This window comes from Capra hircus, chromosome 2 (genome assembly GCF_001704415.2).
Source record: "Capra hircus breed San Clemente chromosome 2, ASM170441v1, whole genome shotgun sequence".
Classification (NCBI taxonomy): domain Eukaryota; kingdom Metazoa; phylum Chordata; class Mammalia; order Artiodactyla; family Bovidae; genus Capra; species Capra hircus.
Genome location: NC_030809.1, coordinates 51652856 through 51673845, shown reverse-complemented (window position 1 = coordinate 51673845; position 20990 = coordinate 51652856). Strand labels below are relative to the sequence as shown.

At 36.0% G+C, this 20990-nt stretch overlaps 1 protein-coding gene across 4 annotated transcripts in view; it reads left to right on the top strand.

Annotated features, from left to right (window-relative positions):
- The window catches only part of SLC39A10 (solute carrier family 39 member 10), a 110846-nt gene that overhangs the window by 49010 nt on the left and 40846 nt on the right, over positions 1-20990 (top strand). For 2 of the 4 annotated variants that reach the window (XM_005676287.3, XM_005676286.3), the window contains exon 2: positions 9730-9838. The exons of 1 other annotated variant lie outside the window; for it this stretch is intronic. The gene's annotated coding sequence lies outside the window, so the exon portion shown is untranslated. Of the gene's footprint in view, positions 1-2973; positions 4750-9729; positions 9839-20990 lie in introns of those variants that run through there. One more of the 4 variants, XM_005676288.3, reaches the window with a different exon arrangement.

The window sequence follows — 20990 nt, the reverse complement described above, 5'->3', positions numbered from 1 at the left end:
AATAAAGTCTCTCACTGTTTCCATTGTTTCCCCATCTATTTGCCATGAAGTGATGGGACTGGATGCCATAGTCTTAGTTTTTTTAATGTTTCAAATTTGTAAATATATGGATAAAATCTAAAATTTTTTTCAAATACAGTTTCAATTAATTTCATTAAGAGTTAGTGGTATAGGATTTTGTGATTTTTATATTTATAGGCTTTCCTGGTGGCTCAGTGGTAAAGAATCCTCCTGCCAATGCAGGAGAAGGGAGTTCAATCCCTGTATTGGGAAGATCTCCTGGAGAGGGAAACGGTAACCCACTCGAGTATTCTTGCCTGGGAAATCCCATGGACAGAGGAGCCTAATAGTCCATGGAGTCCCAGAGTCAGACATGACTTAGCGACTAAACAACAACTGTTATGGTTTACATTTACCCTTTATAATATATGTTTTACTGCCGAAAGAGAAGGTATCAGATAGTTGTTTTTGCATTAACATTTCATACAGCCATGTTTACATTTATTTTGGGGGACCATCCTTCCCATTCATAGTGGTTTTTAGGAATTAGAAAGTGAATCAGAATGTTGGAGATACCTTTTATCACTATAAGATTATGTACTTTCATGGAACCCAGAAGCATTGTTATTAGAATTACTAATTACTGTGAACTGCTGTATGAAAGTTATTTTTAATGCTCTAGTGACAAAGACTTGTCAGTCAGTGATCACTTTAGTTTTTAGATTTATTTACATTCACATAGAAAATTAAATTGCTCTCAGTTTTAGTAACAAGGTCACAAATACATATATCCCACTGCCCTGTTACTTTCATGTTTGTAAAACAACAAAAATTTCAGATGCGCTTCATACCTCTAAACTTTTTTTCTGAATTCACTTTACATGTTCTGTGAAGTTTTGAGTTTTACAGTAGTGGTTTCCTCTATTATTGTCTGTTGAATTGGTAAATTTTTAAAAAAATGTGTGGATTAAGTCAAGGGTCAGCAAGTTATGGCCATGGACCAAATCAGTTTGCTTTTGTAAATTAATTAATGGATACATGAATATATTGTGTATTGCTGCTTTGTGCCATAATGACAAAATTGAGTAGGTGCCATCGAGACTATACTGCCTGCAAATCCTAAAATGTTAACTTTCTGACCCTTTAAGTCAGCCAACTCCTGGATCCAGTTCTTCATATTCTATCATTATTTGACATGATGCTGTTTTTAAAATACTTATATTTTCCTAGTTCCTATATAAGTAAAATACTTTAGCAGAGAAGCATTCAAATATAAATGAATGGGTAATAATATGAGTTCTCAGGTATTCTTCACGTAAATAGTATAAGAAGCTTTTTGTCTCTTCCCTGTCAGAGGAATAGCACCCTTATTTATGATGCTTAGAGTTGTAATGTGTCTTTCGACCTGGAGCTACTACCTAGCTCTATCACTGTGTTTCTACTGCTACTTATGCAGTGTCTCTCAGTTTACCTTCTCTCGTTTAAAAGGTGAGACTGTCTTCCTTGTACCTCCTTCAGAGAAGAGAGTGTTTCATATTTATTTTTATGCCTTCTCCCTGCCCCTTCCTCTTCCCTTTCCTCCTCTCCTTTATTCCCACTTCCCTCATAAAGCAATTCATGATTGCATGTTTACAGAACTGTGAACAGGTGTTTTGGTGTAATACTTCTCAGTGCACCTTTGCTGAAGTTGAATCATTATTTTATTCTGTTTACATGTGAATAAGTGTACTTTGTGCTTTGTTGTAGAAGAACATAGCTTCATGATGAAGGAAAGATTGATTTATATACCGTATCAAGATATTTAGAGTAAGATATGAATTGTTATTACATTGCAAATCAGTGAGGTCAGTAAAAGTATAATATTTGAAAAACATTTTATGTAATTATAATGTAATTATTACATAATTGTATGCATAATTACAACAAAATTGAGAACAGATACCATGTATTATATATAATGTATGTCGGAAAGCAACAGGATTATGTTTTCTATTTCCATGGACCTTGTTTAATGTAGAATTTCAACTGACTTCATAACTTGTTAATGTTTAGAATATATATGTTAAGATTTTTGTTTTAAATTAGCATACTCTTGTTTTTTCAAGTAAGGTGAATTATTTGATTTATATAGCAACAACAACAACCAGTGTAAGTAAGTTTATTTTCAAGAAAATAATCATTAATTTAAAAAAAGAACTGAAGAAGGAAATCAACTACAATCAAATTACTGAAAGAGATTTTAAGAAAAAGTGTTTAAGCACACTGTAAATATAACGTTATCTACAATATAATTTATGATTTGTGTATAAACATGTTTACAGCTTTTCCTCTGAAGATTTCTGCTTAAACACACATACTTGAAAGTTTTATTAAAGCTAAAATGTAAACTTTCTTAGTGAACAGATAAGACTATTGTTTGTTAGTTCAGTGGTTGTTCTATTTTCCCTAAAAATGAAATGGATGTTATGGGTCATGTTAATTTTAATTACTTTTTTTTAAGAAAACAATATTAAATATAGGGGGGGAAAAACTTCTTAAACTTAGAAGTCATAAAGAAATTGCAAAAATAAATTATAGATATCAGTGCATGTACACGGAAACACATCTATCCATGAAAGGGAAAATATTGTAATCAAAGTAAAAAAGCATTGGACAGAATTGAAGATGTTTTCTGCAGAAAATATGACTAAGTAATGTTACATACAAAGTTCATGCATGTTTATAAAAATATTGAGACACCAGGAATAATTTGAAAATGTAAATAAGAATAAGGTAATTTTGTATTGTGTGTGTATGCAGTCCTTTACGACCCCATGGACTGTAGTGTGCGAGGCTCGGTCCATGGGATTTTCCAGACATGAATATTGGAGTGTATTGCTGTTTCCTTCTCCAGGGGTTCTTACTGACCCAGGGATCAAACATGCTTCCTTCTCTTGCGTCTCCTGCATTGGCAGGCTAATTCTTTACCCCTCTGCCACCTGGGAATTTTACCTGTTCCAAAATTAATAGTAGCAACTACTAATGAGAATACTATGATCATACAGCTGGTGGCAGTATAACCAAATTTAATTTGTCTAGAAAACAATTTGAACGTATGTAACAAGACCTGCCTGAGAAGTATTCAGAATTTTGTGGTCTTTCCCCATATCTTGGACTTATCCAACCAAGTAGGTAACTAAAAACAATAGCACAAATTGAAGTTAAAATGATTATATAATGTGATTAAAACTCTATAAACCAATGCTTGTGAAATCTTGAAACTGTAATTTACTTTCCTCCACATGTGACACAATGTGACTTTGTTCAACAGAAACTAAGATTTATAATTGCTAGATTTTAGTTTTTTCAGTCAGAATTGTACATGAATATAGTTTAAAGAATTAAATAGTTCTATGAAATTAAGGTTGGGGAAAGAAAAAAATCAGTCCTCTGTCTTTTACATTCTGCCTAGAGATGTAAGGAACTCTTTTGGTTTCTTAGTTGTTTTGCTGTTCACTGCCATGTCTCCAATATATTCATAACTTGTTGATTTTCAATTTTAGTCATTGTCTGCTTTGGATTTAGCACTCTTCCCACCTCTCCATGAACCCTATCATTTCCTATATCTCAGTTTTTCAGTACAGTTATAATTCTGGTTTAGAACAGTAGTGTTATATTTTTATGACTATAAAGGTTATTTGCTGCTGTAAATTGGTACTTACCTGCACAACTTTTTTTCCCCTGGCATTAATAATTTTCTTATTTTTTCTTTTTCTAAATGTCTGTATATCACAAAATCTACCCCAGTCTGTGTATCCGAATGTGATTCTGTAAGACAGAGAATGTGCCCTAAAACACTCTGTTTAAGAATTTTGTGTAGTTTTCTTTATATTGGAGAAGGTCGAACTTGATCATAAAGATGGATTGATCATTGATTAATGAAATTGGTGTTTGCTAGTAGAAATTAAGTAGTTTTGATGTTTGAATTATAATTTTGTAAGATTCTGCTAAATGGCAGAACAGAACCATTTAACTTTGTTTAAACAACTGTAAGGACAGCTAAAATTTATCAGATAGAAAGCTTTCCTGGTGGAGAAGTAGTAGTCTGTGTTGTCAGCAGCATCAAAAAATGTTAATGTTATGAAAATGTTGCCTTGGAGATTCTGTGTTTTTTTTCCCCCCTAATCTTATGGAAAGGAAGGATCATTTTACCTGGCAGTGCTTATGAATGGTAAGTTGGTACAGAATTGGGGACATGTAACAGTGACAAGATGCTGAAAAAGGAAAATAGGAACAGTGACGATGAATGGAGTAATAAAGATTCGAGGCAGTGGCAGTAACTATTCTTGGAATGAAGGCAATGGTCAGGGATGATGAATGGAAAGAGAACACAGCTCTGCAAGTTGAAAGAAAAAGGCATGTGTTTCTCATCCAGGTCCTAAGGTTAGCCCCCTGTCTTTAAGTCCTCTTTATGACTACATGTTGTACAGGTGTATATGCATTTGTAGTGGAAAGAGATTGAAGCTTATTAAATGGAAAGGCTAAAATTATAAACATTTTAGTAGCTTCAAAAGGCATCACAATATTTTGTGATTGATAAAGGTCAGCCAGCTCATACATTTACAAATCTCAGATGTTCTTTGTATTCACAAGCAGCAAAACAGACATGGGAATGTTTAACGTGGCTTTCTACAATATGGTTCCAGATTCCCTGTAATGATTGCTTGAAAAGCGGAGACTTCAGATAGTTTGAACATTTAATGAGAAAATGTAAGTTTGTACATAAATGTTTAGAATACAATAATAGATTTGATGTGTGATTGCTTGATCTAGTACATTTGATCAATGCTCATGTTTGTATTCTGTCTCTTGAAAAATAAAAGTGAAACAGAAGGAGCTCTGAATTTTGCCTGACCTCCATTAGCATGCCTCTACTATTTTCATATGAATGAGTTGCAGGGTAAATATTAGAGATTGTGCTTATTTTGATAATAACTACATTGACATTCCAAACTGAGGTAAAGTAGGGGAATGAAAAAGGACACCTTGAAGCTCTAAGAGGATTTAAGGGTTCTTGATAAGGACTCATTACTGAAGTAATTTTATGCCTTGAAGTTTTATAAAGTCAGTGAAACTGGTATGTCATGGTAATTCATCGCAACTTTTTTTCAGTTGGATGCCTCCTGTAATCTAAGAGTTGTTCTTGGATGTACTAACACTGCATATGCTCTGGGAATATTTTTGATAGCATTCTTTGGAAGGAGTCAGAGCAAAGGGACCTTTTTCCCACTCTGGTTCTGTACTTTTCAGAAGTTAAGTGAAAGACATGTAGTAGTACCACATCAAATAGTGGTAATACTTCAGGTTAATAAACTTTACAAAGTACACATTTCATATACATTAGTTCAGTTGGTGAATATATGAAGGGACTATTTCCCCTGTTCTTCAGAGAGGAAACAGTGACAATGAACTAGACAGTGACAGTGAACTAGAGACGAAGGTTTCTGACTCCTGATTCTATTCTGTGTACATTACATTGGGTGGTTATATCAGATATGGAATTTAAAATGGATCCAACTTCAGTTCAGTTCAGGCTCTCAGTGGTGTTCGACTCTTTGTAACCTCATGGACTGTAGCATGCCAGGCCTCCCTGTCCATCCCCAGCTCCTGGAGTTTACCAAGTAAACGTGGATCCAGGAAGATGCAAGTTATATTACTATTAATAACTTGCACTTAAATAGCATGTAAACATTTACAATAAAATGGAAAAACATTAAAAACTTATCATTACAAAAAGAGGATACACATTATTTTATTTGGTCTTCATAATTACTGTGAAATAGAACAGGAATTAAAACCCCCACTTTATAGCTGGTGTAATAAAGAGGCTAAGTAATTTGTCCAGCATGTTATAGCTGCTCCTGCTGCTAAGTTGCTTCAGTCGTGTCCGACTCTGTGCGACCCCATAGACGGCAGCCCACCAGGCTCCGCCGTCCCTGGGATTCTGCAGGCAAGAACGCTGGAGTGGGTTGCCATTTCCTTCTCCAGTGCATGAAAGTGAGAAGTGAGGGTAAAGTTGCTCAGTCGTGTCCGACTCTTCGCGACCCCATGGACTGCAGCCTACCAGGCTCCTCCATCCATGGGATTTTCTAGGCAAGAGTACTGGAGTGGGTTGCCATTGCCTTCTCCGGTCTTATAGCTATTAAGTGGGAAGACCAGGTTTCTGAGATCTTTGCCTTTTAGACTAGTATTTCTTCAGTAAACAACTAGTCTCATTGCTTCTCATCCATTTTGTGTGTACTGCTGTTGAATCATAGAGGGATACTAAATTGGTGTCTGACTACATGGATAAATTTTGCTGAAGTAATTTAGTAATATACCAGTTGTATAATATTTATGTGATTCAAGATATAAATAAAACAAATTTCTGCCATGATAGTGAAACCTTTCCCAAAAAATGAAGTCTTTTTTGAAATTAGAGTGCCATGTATATTATTGAATAGATTTTCATGTTAAGTTTACTTAATACATGATATATTTATATAATCCAGGTTGAGAGTTTTAGTGATTTCTCTCTTGGTTTCCACCTTATTGACCTTTAAAATATCAATCTGGAACATTGAAATAGCTAGTTTTAGAACATTGGTAAGTGACTTATAATATTTTTTCTCTGATTGTTAGTTTGTATATATACGTATTTGTATGTGTGAAAGTCAAGAACCTGAGACAGACATTAACTTTTGGTTCTTTCATTTGACCTACATTTTCCTTTAAAAAAAAAAATCCCCTTGAGTAAAAGTTGTTTGCTTTGTTTTTAATCAAGTGAATAGATTATACACAGGATATACTTAGCTGGCCTCTCTAGTAACAGGAACCACGTATTGGGAATTATTTTTCTTACATCAGTCAAATCATTTTGTTAAGTAATATAGTGATATCAGGGCTTCCTCGGTGTCTCAGCGGTAAAGAATCCTGCAAAGGAGATGTGGATTCAATCCCTGGGTCGGGAAGATCCCCTGGAGGAGGAAATGGCAACCCACTCTAGTGTTCTTGCCTGGAGAATCCCATGGACAGAGGAACCTGGCAGGCTACAGTCCACGGGGTCACAGGGTCAGACACTTAGCACGCATACTCATAGTGATATAAACTTTTTTTTTTAAACTAACTGTAAATATTAGAGACCATTTCTTTTCCCTTTAAAATGTTTTGGTAGTATATTTTAGATGGATTGCATTAGTAGTTATCCCACAGTGTTCTGGTTTTTAAGATACACAGATATGCTGGTGTAGCAGAAAGAGCCCCTGATTTTCAAGTCAGAAGAGTGCCACAAACTTGAAATATCACTTTAATCATATGTATACCTCTGGGTCTTAGATATCCATGTATTAAAAAAAAAAAAAGTGTTTAGTTGATTATACTTGAGAATCTCTTCATCTTAAACTTTCTACAACCCTATTTTCATTTGTATGAAATAAAGATCATTATCTTTCTTGAGGCAAAAGACCTATAGACAGATTAGTGTACTTTAGATATATTCTTGATGAAAGTGTTTTATTTACTTAAAAATTGAAAATTTTTTTGCCATTTTATGTAGGAAAACTACAATTGAAAGCCTATAATTAAAAATTTTTGTAAATCTTCATAGAAGAACTTACTGTGGAGATTATCAATCCTGATTACTTCCTATTAAAGTTTTAGTTAACCTTTCCTTAGGTATAATCATATATTTTGTTAAGCAAGATTCATGGTTACAAATGATTTTTTTTCTCTGGTTAAAAAACGGATTTTCTGTTATGGTATTTTTAGGAATGCATGCAAAAACTGGTAAAATTAGAATAAGATCTCTAATTTAGTTATCAGTATTATATCAATGTCAGTTTCCTGGTTTTGAAAATGTACTATGCTTATGTAAAATGTTTTCATTGGGGAAAATTGGGTAAAGAGTACATGAGTAAACTCTGAACTATTTTCACAAGTTCAAGTTCTTGTGAGCCTTAAATTATTTTAGAAAATGTAAATTTATCTTTGGGTATGGCTAAGTATGGGTCTGTTTCTAGAAACTGCATATTACTGATTTTACTACTTGAAAGTTGAAATATGTATTCTTAATGTATTAAAAGGTATGTTTTGTCTGAAATATAGAATACCTCTAGAAAAGCACCCAGATGGTAAGTGTGAAAGTGAAGTGAAAGTGAAGGTCGCTCAGTCGTGACCGACTATACAGTCCATGGAATTCTCCAGGCCAGAATACTAGAGTGGGTAGCTGTTAAGCGTAAACCTTGACAAGTTGATGAAGTGAACACACCTGAGTAACCAGCACCCATGGGTAAAGATAGAACACGAACTGTAGCACAGAACTCCTGCCTGGTTCCTCTCATTACTTTTCTGCCTGGTTCCTCTCATTACTTTTCACACCAAAGAATAACCACTAGCCTCACTGAATATTTAGGTCTGATGTTAGTGTTAAAATATTAGTGAATTTTATCAAAAATGTGGGTTTCATTTTTTCTTTGCATCAAATGTAATGTATTTACATCAGAAGTAGTGTACACAGCACAATGACTAAAGTACTTAATTGTGAATTAAACTGACCCTTCATGTAGAAATTACACAATGAGACAATACTTAAACCTTTCACTGTGATAGTAAATTGGAAATCAGTAACAAAAGATAAAATTAAATGTGTGGTGGCAACTATGAGTTATTTTCCAGAAACCATTCTTTTCTTGTGCAGTAGAATTATGTTTGTAGTACCCAGAATTCTTGAGTGAATAACTTAATGTATATTTGCTGAATTGAAAACCAAATCAGTTATAAAACTAATACTCTTAATTCCTAAAACTTTAAAAACTGTGAAACATAAGTGACAGCAGAAGATTTTGTCTAGGGCAAAACTGAGTCCTGTAAACGCCAGTATTTAGCATTGAGAGATAAATGGACTTGGGCAACATTTCCACCATTCCTGCATCTACCCCGAAGATCTTCTTTTTGCTATGGATAGAAAAGGATCCTTAAGAAAAGGATTTCACAGAATGCTTGGGAAACTGTAAGTTGTAGGTGAGACTGTATTTTCCAGTCTCCTTATTTATTTGATTGAGCCGATGTGGCTATGTTCTTGCCAATGAAGTCTGAGAAGTGATGAAAGCAATATCTACTTTATTTGCTGCTTCAGAAATTTCTGAACCTGGATTTCCATTGTTTGTTTTACCACTGACAAGAATAGCCCTCATGTAAGATTGAGGTGTCTCTTGACTGACTGGGGCTCACAAACCTGGAGCAGTCATCTTGGATGGGTATCAAGAGAAATTAACTGCTTGTTTCTTAAGCCACTACCCTTTGAGAGAGGTTTCTTTGCAATAGCTGCTTAGTCTGTGCTGACAAATGCATACTTAATCCAAGTGATTCTTAGGCACATATCTGCTATAGCTGTTCTAAAATTGCAAAGTTAATGTATGATTTACTTTTAAGAATACTTAACACAGATTTAAATATTACCTGTATAATGTCATTCATGTATTTATTTGCCTTCCTGTGATGCTCTCTTGAATGTAAATGATTATGATTAGGGGACTCAAGATAGCAGAATCTTTTCAGTAAACAAATTGAGTACATTTAAAAAGTGTTTAAAAATGACAAAGCTCATATAGATCACTGACATTTTTTGTGTTGCATGGAGTCATTCATTGGATGTTGCCTGATCAATATGTATGTATGTTTTATTTTCACCACTGGTGCTTATTCATTTGACAGTGGGATAATATGCAGTGAAGAAGCGGCAAGACATTTACATGTCAGATGAACAGAGCAACATTCATTCAGAGTATCGCCTTTCACTAGCATCTTCTAGTGGAAAACCAAGGTAATTGTAGGGTGTGTAATGTCCTCTTTCTGCTATTAATAGCAATTGTCTTAATTATGTATGTTCTTTCATTTTCATTACTCTATAAAATTGATATGTTTAAAATAGTGATTTTATCCTTGAGACTATTATATAAGAAACTGAAGTGTTTGGATTAAAAACCAAAATCTCCAACCTAATGTAGCTTTGGGATTAAATATATTTTATAGAACTATTTTCCAAAATTCTTAACTCACATAAGCCACATATGATAATTAGACCTAATTTATTCAGGTAATACTCAATTTAATTGAGTATCATTTGACATAAATGGGAGTGTTTGATAATTTACATGTGTAGGTAGTGTCTCAAACTTTAGCTAGCAACAGACTCAACTAGGAAGACTGGTTGACACTGCTGAGCCTAACCCCAGAGTTCCAGATTTAGTAGGTCTGGGTGGGGTGAAAGAATTTACATTTCTAAGAAATTTTCAGGTAATCATGATACAGCTTCTGCTGCTCCTCCAATATATGTTGATTAATCACTGATGGTGGTTAGGTATCAAACTTTGAAAATGTGCATACCGTGCAGATGACCCCTGACTTAGGGTATTTTGAATTTACAGTGGTGAAAAAGAAGTATGCATTCAACATTTGAATTTCGAATTTTTGTCTTTGCCCAAGCTAGTGATGTACAGTACAGTACACTCTTGATGCTGGGCAGTGGCAATGAGCTGCAGCCCTCAGTCAGCTGTGCAGTCACAGGGGTAAAGAGGCATTCTATATCGATTCATACAACCTTTTTTTTTTTTTCCATACAACCTTCCTGTTTTCACTTTCAGTATTCAGTAAAGTTCATGAGATTATTATGAAACAGGCTTTGTGTTAGATGATTTTGCCCAACTGTAGGCTAATTAATGGTAAGTGGTCTGAACACATTTAAAGTAGGCTGGGCTAGCTGTGATGTTCAACAGATAATGTATATTAAATGTATTTTCAACTTAGGATATTTTTCAAGTTAGGATGGATTGAGGCAGCAGTGTAAGGTAATATCTGTTTCTTTACATCAGATTTTTGATTAACATCTGGTATTTTCGGGTATTAATTTTTGCCTCTTAATGTCTTATGTCCTTTATATCATATACAAAATCATTGTTACTGATTCTTTTTCTGGATTCTGTTCTTCTTTGGTCTATCTGTTATTTTAGTTATTGTAACTTTCTAAAAAGAAGTCTTTGTCATCTTGCTAATTTTCTGAACTTTGTTGATTGCCCTTCAGTTTTGCTCTTCCATATGAATTTTTGGATGAGCTTATGCAATCTCACGAAAAGTTGACAGCTGCAGGATTTTGATTGACATTGAATTAGATTTGTATACACTTGGAAGACTATATATCTTAAGGTGTTTATTCCATTCATGTAGGTGGTCTTTGTACAGTTTTCGCAATTCTTCTTTACTGTCCTTCAACAGTATCTTATACACTTCTCCTTTTAATGGTCTTACTCTGTTTCTGTCTAGGAATCTAGTAATTTTTGTTTTCTAATTGGTTTTCACTGGATAAAATATGATATTTAAAAACTTTTTATTGAAGTACTATCTGTATACAGAAAAATAAACAGTATGATAAGTACAGTGAATTATCACAAAGTAAACATTACCATACCCACTCCAGTGTTCTTGCCTGGAGAATCCCAGGCAAGGGATGGTGGAGCCTGGTGGGCTGCTGTCTATGGGGTCGCACAGAGTCGGACACGACTGAAGTGACTTAGCAGCAGCAGCAAACATTACCATTACTCAAGAAAGAGAACATTATTACAATTTCCAATCCCAATTATCACCCCCTCCCTTCCCTTCAGAAAATAACTATTAAGGCATCTTGGTTTAGTTTTTGCCCATTTTAAATTATATGTAAATAGACTTTTATTTATTTAAAAGTCAGTGTTTTATTTAGTGTTTGTCATCTTTTTGTTGTTGTTGTTCAGTCACTAAGTTGTTTCCAACTCTTTGCAACCCCATGGACTGTGACACACCATGCTACCCTGTCCTTCACTATCTCCTGGAGTTTGCTCAAACTCATGTTCATTGAGTTGATGATGCCATCTGACCATCTCATTCTCTATTGTCCCTTTCTCCTCCTGCCCCCAATCTTTTCCAGCGTCAGGGTCCTTTCCAGTGAGTTGGCTCTTTGCATCAGGTGGCCAAAGTATTGGGGCTTCAGCAACAGTCCTTCCAATGAATATTCACAGTTGAGTTCCTTTAGGATTGACTGGTTTGATCTCCTTGCAGTCCTAAGGGACTCTCAGGAGTCTTCTGCAGCACCACAGTTCTAAAGTATCAGTTCTTTGGTGCTCAGCCGTCTCTATGGTCCAACTCTCACATCTGTTCATGACTACTGGAAAAACCATAACTTTGACTATATGGACCTTTGTCAGCAAAGTGATGTTCAGGCTAGTCACATTTTAAGTGCTCAGTAACCACATGTGGCTACTGGCTACTGTGCTGGAAAGGTTTATTTAGGAGACTTAGCTTCAAGACCTTCAATATAGGATATAATATGCATTATAAAGGAAAGACTGATAAAATAATACAGTTACCTTCTGCTTAGTCTCAATTTGTGAGATTCATTTATGTTAGTGTGTGAAGCTTTAAATTTATTTTCATTCCTGTGTAGTATTCCATTGTAAAATTGTTCTGTTTTATTCATTTATGTGTTTATTAGCATTCTAATGTTGATGGACATTTGGCCTTTTGCTTGTTTTGAGCTATGATGAATAATGATTGTGTGAATTTTTATGTTCCTTCATTTCTTTTGGTGTTCCTGTACATGTGTTTTGGCATATATCCAAGAGAAGTATTGCCATGTGAAAGGATATGCTTATGTTCATCTTCTGGTAGATCCTGCCAAACAGCTTTCGAAAGGTTACCAATCTACAGTCCCACCAGTAGTGTATGCAAGTTCTAATTGACTCCATATTCTTGCTACATCTTTTATGTTTTATTCATTCTGGTGGGTATGTAGTGGTATCTACTTGTGATTTTAATTTATAATTCTCTATTAAGGTTGAGAATCTTTTCATAAGCTTCTTAGTAATTTGGCTAACCTCTTATAAAATACCTGTTCAAAATCTACCTAGTTTTCCATTGAGTTGTCTCATAATTTTCATATTGATTTGTAGGAATTCCTTATATATTCTTGACTATTAAATTGCCATACTCTTCTGCCAATCTGTTGCTGCCTTTTTTTACTCTCTTGATGAATATCAATTTCTTTATTTTAATGTAGTATATTTTATCAGTCTTTACTTTATAATGAATGTCATGTCCTGTCTTGAAAGTCATGAAATTAGTTGCCCATATAAATCTTCTAGATCTGTACTTTCCAGTACAGTATTTAGTAGCCACATGTGGCCACTGAGCATTTGAAATGTGACTAGTCTGAGTTAAGATATCTTGGGGCACAAATCAAGCCTCAGTAAATTTAAGAAAATTGAAATCATATCAAGCATCTTTTCTGACAACTACACTAAGAGACTAGATATCAATTATAGGGGAATAAACTGTAAAAAAAATACAAACACATGAAAATTTAACAATATATTTCTAAATAACAGACACATTACTGAAGAATAAAAAGGGAAATCAAAAAATTCCTAGAAACAAATGACAATGAAAACATGACCCAAAATCTCTGCGATGCCACAAAAGCAGTTCTAAGAGTTAAGTTGATAGCAATGCAATCCTACCTCCAGGAACAGCAAAAACATTGGATAGAGAACCTAACTTTAACCTTGCTGCTGCTGCTGCTAAGTTGCTTTAGTCTTGTCCAACTCTGTGCAACCCCATAGATGGCAGCCCACCCGGCTCCCCCATCCCTGGGATTCTCCAGAACACAGGAGTGGGTTGCCATTTCCTTCTCCAATGCATGAAAGTGAAAAGTGAAAGAGAAGTCGCTCAGTCTTGCCTTCTCCACTTTATCCCTAAAACAGCCTAAAAAAGAACAGAAAAACTCCAAAGTTAGTAGAAAGAAAGAAAGATCAGAGCCAAAATAAATGAAAAAGAAATTAAGGAAACAGTAATAAAGATTAATAAAACTAAAACCTGGTTCTTTGAGAAAATCAAATTGAAAAACTATTAGCCAGACTCATCAAGCAAAAGGGGGAGAAGGATCAAATCAACAAAATTAGAAATGAAAAAGGAGAGAGATTACAGCAGACAACACAGAAATACAAAGGATCATAAGAGACCATTATGAGCAACTATATGCCAATAAAATGGACAAACTGGAAGAAATGGACAGATCCTTAGAAAAGTTCAACCTTCCAAGACTGAACCAAGGAGAAAGAAATTAGGAACAAGTGAATCACAAGAACTGAAATCTAAACTGTGATCAAAAATCTCCCACAAAACGAAAGCTCAGGGTCAGATTGCTTCACAGGCGAATGCTGTCAAACATGTAGAGAAGGGCTAATGCCTATACTTCTGAAGATTTCAGAAAATCACAGAAGAAGGAACAATTCCAAACTCATTCTACGGGGCCACCATTACTCTGATACCAAAAACAGATAAAGCTATCACAAAAAAAGAAAATTGCAGGCCAGTATCACTGGTGAACATAGATGCAGAAATCCTCAACAAAATTCTAGCGAACAGAATTCAGCAACACATTAAAAAGATCATATACCTTGATCAAGTTGGGTTCATACCAGGGATGCAAAGATTCTTCAATATATGCAAATCAATCAATGTGATACACCATACTAACAAATTGAAAGATAAAAATCATATGATAATAGATGTCAAAAGCCTTTGACCAAATTCAGCACCCATTTATTAAAAAAAAAAAAACCTTCAAAAAATGGGCATAGAAGGAACCTACCTCAAAATAGTAAAGGCCATATATGATAAAACCCACAGCAAACATTATTTTCAATGGTGAAAAACTGAAAGCATTCCCTCTAAGATCGGGAACAAGACAAGAGTGCCCACTCTTGCCAGTATTATTTAGCATATTTTTGGAAGTCCTAGCTATGGCATGGAGCCTGGTGGGCTGCCGTCTATGGGGTCACACAGAGTCGGACACGACTGAGTCATCGTAGCAGCAGCAGCAGCTATGGCAGAGTAGAAAAAGAAAAGGAGTCCAGATTGGAAAAGTAAAATTCTCACTGCAGATGACATGATACTATACAAAGAAAACCCTAAAGATAGTATATCTGAACATTAACTAGAGCTAATCACTGAATTTAGTAAAATCACAGGATACAAAATCAGTACACAGAAATCACTTGGATTCCTATACACTAACAGTGAAAAATCAGAGATTAACAAATCAACCCCATTTACCATTGCAATAAAAACAATAAAATATGTAGGAATAAACCTACCTAAGGAGACAAAAAAGCTGTATATAGAAAACTATGACACCAATGCTAGAAATCAAAGATGATATAAACAGATGGAGAGATATTCCATGTTCCTGGGTTGGAAGAATCAATATTGTGAAAATGACTCTACTGCTAAATGCAATCTACAGATTCAGTACAATCCCTATCAAATTACCAATGGCATTTTTCACAGAACTAGAACAAAAAGTTTCACAGTTTGTATGGAAATACAAAAGACTCCAAATGGCCAAGGCAATCTTGAGAAAGAAGAATGGAGCTGGAAGAATCAACCATCCTGATGTCAGACTATACTATAAAGCTACAGTCATCAAGACAGTATGGTACTGGCATAAAAACAGAACTATAGACCAATGAAACAAGATAGCCCAGAGTTAGGGGGCCCATAGGTGTGTGGATTTGTCTTTGACAAAGGAGGCAAGAATATACAATGGAGAAAAGATAGTCTCTTCAATAAGTGGTGCTGGGAAAACTGGACAGCTATATGTAAAAGAATGAAATTAGAACACTTCCTAACAGCATACACAAAGGTAAACTCAAAATGGATTGAAGAACTAAATGTAAGAGTAGAAACTACAAAGCTCTTAGAGGAAAACATAGGCAGAACACTCTATGACATAAATCACAGCAAGATCCTCTATGACTAATTCTAGAGTCAGCTCTTAGAGTAGTGGAAATAAAAAAACAAAACTAAACAAATGGGACCTAATTAAACTTAAAAGCTTTTGCGCAGCAAAAGAAACTATAAACAAGGTGAAAAAACAACCCTCAGAATGGGGAAAAAAGCAAGCGAAACAATTGACAAATTATTGATTTCTAAAATACATAGGAAGCTCATGCAACTCAATACCAGAAAAACAACTCAATCCAAAAGTGGACAGAAGACCTAAACAAACGTTTCTCCAAAGAAGACATACACATGGCTAATATATACATGAAAAGATGCTCAACGTTACTCATTATTAAAGAAATGCAAATCAAAACTACAACGAGAGATCACCTCGCCTGGGTCAGAATTGCCATCATCAAAAAATCTTCAAACAATAAATGCTGTAGAGGGTGTGGAGAAAAGGGAACCCTCTTGCACTGTTACATCGTGAGAATGTAAATTGATAACAGCCACTATGGAAGATAGTATGGCGATTCCTTAAACTAGAAATAAAACTACCATGTGACCCAGCAATTCCAACATTAGGTGTATACCCTGAGAAATCTGAAATTGAAAAAGACACATGTACCCAGTGTTCATTGTGGCACTGTTCACAATAGCTAGGACATGGAAGCAACCTAGAGGTCCATCGGCAGATGAATGGATAAAGAAGCTGAGGTTCATATACACAATGGAATATTACTCAGTGATAGGAATGCATTTGAGTCAGTTCTAATAAAGTGTATAAACCTAGAGCCTATTATGCAAGTGAATTAAGTCAGAGAAAAATACTGTATATTAGTGCATATATATGGAATCTAGAAAAATGATACAGATGAACCTATTTGCAGGGCAGTAGTGAAGACACAGACATAGAGCACAGACTTGTAGACACCATGCTGGGAAGAAGAGGGACAAATGGAGAGAGTAGCATGGAAACCTATACCCTACTGTATGGAAATTTGCTGTATGACGCAGGGAACTCAGACCAGGGCTGTGTGACAACCTAGAGCAATGGGAAGTGGGAGGGAGGTTCAAGAGGGAGGGGACATATGTATAATTATGGCTTATGCATGTTGCTGTATGGCCAAAACTAAACACAATATTGTAAAACAATTATCCTTAATTAAAAATAGATACATTTTTTTTTTTTTAAGTTCTGTAAGTATAAGATCTCCCACACTGTAGGCAGACGCTTTACATCTGAGCCACCAGGAAAGTCCAAGTATAAGGTGATCTCCCCAGGTCGATAGGTGCCCAATATGCTACTGGAGAAGAGTGGAAAACCTAACTCCAGAAAGAATGAAGAGACAGAGCCAAAGCAAAAACAATGCCCTGTTGTGGATGTGACTGGTTATGGAAGTAAAGTCCAATGAGGTAAAGGACAATATTGCATTGGAACCTGGAATGTTAGGTTCATGCATCAGGGTAAATTGGAAGTGGTCAAACAGAAGATGGCAAGGGTGAACATCAGCATTTTAGGAATCAGTGAACTGAAATGAACTGGAATGGGCGAATTTAACTCAGATGACTGTTATATCTACTAGTGTGGGCAAGAATCTCTTAGGAGAAATGGAATTGTCATAGTCAACAAAAGAATCCAAAATGCAGTTCCTGAGTGCAGTTTCAAAACCAACAGAGGATCTCTGTTTGTTTCCAAAATCAACCATTCATTCATTACCACAGTAATCCAAGTCTATGCCCTGACCAGTAATGCTAAAGAAGCTGAAGTTGAACTGTCCTATGAAGACCTCCAAGACCTTCTAGAACTAATACACAAAAAAAGATGTCCTTTTCATTATAGGGGACTAGAATGCAAAAGTAGGAACTCAAAAGATGGCTGGAGTAACAGGCAAATTTGGCCTTGGAATACAAAATGAAGCAGGGCAAAGGCTAACAGAGTTTTGCCAAGAGAATGCACTGGTCATAGCAAAACCCTCTGCCAACAACACAAGAGACTACTGTACACATGGACATCACCAGATGGTCAATACCAAAATCAGGTTGATTCTATTCTTTGTAGCCAAAGATGGAGAAGTTCTATAGTCAGCAAAAACAAGACCAGGAGCTGACTGTGGCTCAGATCATGAACTCCTTATTGTCACCTTCAGACTTACATTGCAGAAAGTAGAGAATACCACTAGACCATTCACGTATGACCTAAATCAGATCCCTTATGATTATATAGTGGAAGTGACAAATAGATTCAAGGGATTAGATCTAATAGAGTGTGTGAAGAACTATGGATGTAGATTCATGACATTGTACAGGAGGCAGTGATCAAGGCCATCTCCAAGAAAAAGAAATGGAAAATGGCAAAATGGTTGTCCGAGGAGGCCTTATAAATAGCTGTGCAAAGAAGAGAAGGCAAAGGCAAAGGAGAAAAGGAAAGATATATCCACTTGAATGCAGAGTACCAGAGAATAGCAAGGAGAGATAAGAAAGCCTTCCTCAGTGATCAGTGCAAAGAAATAGAAGAAAACAATAGAATGGGAAAGACTAGAGATCTCTTCAAGAAAATTAGAGATACCCAGGGAAAATTTCATGCAAAGATGGACACAAGAAAGGACAGAAATGGTATAGACCTAACAGAAGCAGAAAGTATTAAGCAGAGGTGGCAAGAATACACAGAAGAACTACAGAAAACAAATTTTCATGACCCAGATAACCACAGAGCCAAATATCCTGGAATGTGAGGTCAAGTGGGCCTTAGGAAGCCTCACCATGAACAAAGCTAGTGGAGGTGGTAGAATTGCAGTTGAGCTATTTCAAATTCTAAATGATAATGCTGTGAAAGTGCTATAGTCAGTATGCCAGCAAATTTGGAAAACTCAGCAGTGGCCATAGGACTGGAAAAGGTCTGTTTTCATTCCAGTCCCAAAGAAAGGCAATGCCAAAGAATGTGCAAACTACTTCACAATTACACTCATCTAACATGCTAGCACAGAAATGCTCAAAGTTATCTAACCCAGGCTTCAACAGTACGTGAACCATGAACTTCCAGATGTTTAAGGTGGATTTAGAAAAGGCAGAGGAACCAGAGATCAAATGGCCAACATCAGTTGGATCATTGAAAAAGCAAGAGAGTTCCAGAAAAACAGCTAGTTCTGCTTTATTGACTATGCCAAAGGCTTTGACTGTGTGTGTCACAACAAACGGGAACATTCTTCAAGAGATGGAAATACCAGACCACCTTGCCTTCCTCCTCAGAAATCTGTAGGAAGATCAAGAAGCAGCAGTTAGAATGGGACATGGAATAACAGACTGGAAACAAATCTGGAAAGGAGTATGTCAAGGATGTATATTGTTACCCTGCTTATTTAACTTACGTGCAGAGTACATCATGTGAAATGCTGGGGTGAATGAAGCACAAGCTGGAATCAAGACTGCTGGCTGAAATATCAGTAACCTCAGATACACAGATGACACCACCCTTATGGCAGAAACTGAAGAACTAAAGAGCCTCTTGGTGAAAGTGAAAGAAGAGAGTGGAAAAGTTGGCTTAAAACCCAACATTCAGAAAACTAAGATCGTCGCATCAGGTCCCATCACTTCATGGCAAATAGATGGGGAAACAATAGAAACCATGACAGACTTTATTTTCTTCGGCTCCAGAATCACTGAAGATGGTGATCTCAGCCATGAAATTGAAAGATATTTGCTTAGAAGAAAAGCTATGACCAACCTAGACAGCATATTAAAAAGCAGAGAGATTACTTTGCTGACAAAGGTTGTCTAGTTAAAACTATGGTTTTTCCAGTAGTCGTGTATGGATGTGAGAGTTGGACTATAAACAAAGCTGAGTGCCAAAGAATTGATGCTTTTCATCTGTGGTGGTAGTGAAGACTCTTTTGAGAGTCTCATGGACTGCAAGGAGATCAATCTTGAATATTCACTGGAAGAACTGATACTTAAGCTGAAACTCCAATACTCTCTCCACATGATGGGAAGAACTGACTCATTATAAAAGACTCTGATGGCTGGGAAAGATTGAAGGCAGGAAGAGAAGATGACAGAGGATGAGATGGTTGGATGGCATCACCACCTCGATGGACATGAGTTTGAGCAACCTCCAGGAGTTGGTGATGGCTACCCAGGGAGGCCTGGTGTGCTGCAGTTCATCGGGTCTCAAAGAGTTGGACACAACTGAGTGACTGAACTGACATGTAAAATAAATGCCAGATTTCAAAGGCATAGTATTAAAAAATGTTATAAATTTCATTAATAAATTTTGGTTGCATGTTGAAATGATAATATCTGAAGATATAGTGGGTTAAATAAAATACAGGATGAAAATGACTTTGACCTGTTTATTCTAGAGAACTTTAAAATTGCTTGAATGACTCACTTCCATATTCTGGAAATATGCTCTCTAGGAGAACTTTCTGTGATGATGGACATGATCTGTGTTTACCCTGTTTAGTGTGAGAGCCATGAGCCATGTATTAGTGTTGAATATTTAAAATGTACCTGCATGACTGAGAAGCAGATTTTATTTTATTTTATTTTGGGGGGCTGTGCCATGTGATTTATGGGTTCTTAATTCCCCAGCCAGGGATTGAACATGGGCCACTGCAGCAAATGCACCAAGTTATAACCACTAGACTGCCAGGGATCTCCCAAGAAGCTGTTTATTTAAAGTTAATTTTTATTTTTGGTTGCACTGAGTCTTAATTGCTGTGCTTGGACTTTTCTGTAGTTGCAGAGCGCAGGCGCTACTCTCTAGTTGCAATACACAGGCTTCTCTTTGTCTTGGCTTCTTTTGTTGTGGAGCACAGGTTCTAAAAGCATGGACTTCAGTGGTTCCAGCATGTGGGCTCAGTAGTGGTGACTCATGGGTTCTAGATCACATGGGCTGAGTAATTGGTGGCGCATGGGCTTAGTTTCTCCTCAGCATGTGGAATTCTCTTGGACCAGAGATCAAACCCTTGTCCCCTGCATTGGCAGATGGATTCTTATCTAATGTACCACCAAGGAAGTCCTGTATTTAACTTGTTGGTTTAAATTTAAGTAGCTGCATGTGGCTACTTCCAAAAATAATGAACAGCACTCAATTCAGTGAGAGTCTGCTGAAGTTTTGGACTATGTGAAATTAACTTGCTGCTTACGGGTTCTTGTTGAAAGGT